Consider the following 2374-nt stretch of genomic DNA (forward strand, 5'->3'; position numbering starts at 1 on the left):
AGAGAGAGGAGAGGAGAGCAGACGACACAACAGATCTGCTAGAGAGCTGGAGAGGAACATGAAAGGAGACAATTTTAGAGAAGAAACATTTCCGTCGATACCCGGATTCGAACCCGTGACCTTTGAATGAAAGGCCGACACCTTAACCTCTAGGCCACGAGAGCCCCCCGTTCATCTCCGAAAGGACTGAGACAAATAGGAATTTCGTGTAAAGTGCCTTTCCCAAGAATACTCGACAAAGAATCTTTTAACATACACAAACACAGAAGACAAAGAATGACCCATCGTTGGGCTGGAGCCAGAGTCACTTCAGAGGGGCTCTCATGGCCTAGAGGTTAAGGTGTTGGCCTCTCATTCAAAGGTCCCGGGTTCGAATCCGTGTAGCGACTTAATTGTTTTTCTCTAAAATTGTCTCCTTTCAACTCCTTTTCTTCTCTCTAGCAATGTTCTGCCGTCTGCTTTCCTCTCCTCTTTCAGTCCCCAACCCCCTCACCCCCTTTGCCCCTCCTCTGGACTCTTTTCTGCAGCCTCTCTACTGCTACTCCTTGGTTCCTTCTTACTGCTTTCTTTCAGCCACACCACTGATTTTCTGGTAGGAAAGGTCTACACCTAGCTTTCTCGGACAAGGGGGAAAATCTCGGAGGGCCTGTGTGCTAGTTGGTAACGTTAAAGATCCATTGGTGGTCTAAAATCGATAAGAGTAGGCTTCGGTGGCCACCCGCGAAAAATTCAAAATTTCCTACCAACTGAAAAAGTTTAGTGTGTCCCCCGCGCTCATATGACCGTATGCAGTTGCGAGCGCCGTAAAATACTTATCAAAAATATAAAAAGAGTCGCCTCCTAAGAAAACGGTGCACCCATCATCATCCTCATCATCAGCTTCATCATTGCTGACAGCAGCAACATCATTGACAACAATATCAACAACAGAATAAAGAAAACAATAATATCATTAGAAAAAAAGCAACAGTAACGACAAGTGCAAAACAACAATGGGAACTACTTTCACAGCACATGTGATGTAAAACATTACGTAAGGTAACACAAGATAATTATGGTTATTTCCCACACGCTGACACGTTGATTTAGTGTTTCAAACACACATGAGCATCGCCATGATTATCGAAAAGCTCGTAACTGCAATGTACATACTTTTGCATTAGGGTAAAAAAAAAGACTACTAGAGAACAGAAAGTTGAAAAGCTAGGCATAGAAACTTACATTGTTACTGTACCTATTTTTATTAGCCAAAGCAAATTATTCTTGTTACGACAGTGGTTACCACACACACTGCCTTTAGATTTCATATCAAATTATTCAGATTGAATCAGCGAGTGAATATGCATTTACCACGTCTTGTCTTGTGTATATGCCTGAGTGCACCTAACCTTTGTAACATCCACTGCCATTGTAAACGACCTAGACACATTTCTTCCTGTGAGATTTATAAAGGTAAAGATAGTCATATCGTCCTATAAGAGTCAGTTCGGCGTAACAAGGTTTTAGCGACATTTTCAGGAGGAACAACAAAAACTGATTAATGTAGGTATGTATGAATTATCAACGCACTGTAAACGATCAAGCCCTAAAAGCGTATCTTTATGATACGCGATTTAGGAATTCTCAGCTTTACTGTCGTTTAGTAGGTCGAATTCTTGTTGCGTCATCCAAGTTGTCATGTAACAATACTGAAATCCATTCCACACATCTCAAGATGAGCTTAAATGGACGCAAAGAGCTATGATAAATTTGTTATTTATATCGATTTTAAGGTGGGGAACTCAATTAAACTTATACTGAAATGAAGCCCACGATACGCGCTTTCGATGAGTGAAAAAAATTCACGTCAAAATAATGATACGCGGATCTGGCTCTTATAGGACGATATTCAGTACAGCAACAGTGTACTTGCGAGGTTTGTTGCTTGTAGCGACGATAAATATCATGCCCAAAACCATTCTCTGGCAAACTGCATCCACCCCGTATGCATGCCAGAACAGGGGAGGTAATCGGTAAATCAGAGGGTGACTGATCCAAAAACAGGGTGTAGGAAGACAACCAAAGAACAACATCTCTTCCCTCTTCAATCTCTTCGCTATTTTATGTGTCTGCGTCTGCGTCTGGTTTTCTACTCCAAGCTATTAATAGTATAGTTGCTTTGGTGATGTCCAGCAGTTTCCTTGTAATTTCACATTATACACTTTAAAATTACCACTGAAAGATTAACTCTATCCATACGTCGTGTTTTACTATCGTATCCATAGGACAAGGGGAACTCTGTACCATCACTTTCCAAAGAGGAAATTTACTCGTTAATCCGATTTGTTCGTTTTGCATAGCAGTCTGTCAAAAGAATCTTTTGAGAAATACTGTT

This window comes from Aplysia californica, unplaced genomic scaffold (genome assembly GCF_000002075.1).
Source record: "Aplysia californica isolate F4 #8 unplaced genomic scaffold, AplCal3.0 scaffold01181, whole genome shotgun sequence".
Taxonomy (NCBI): Eukaryota; Metazoa; Mollusca; class Gastropoda; order Aplysiida; family Aplysiidae; genus Aplysia; species Aplysia californica.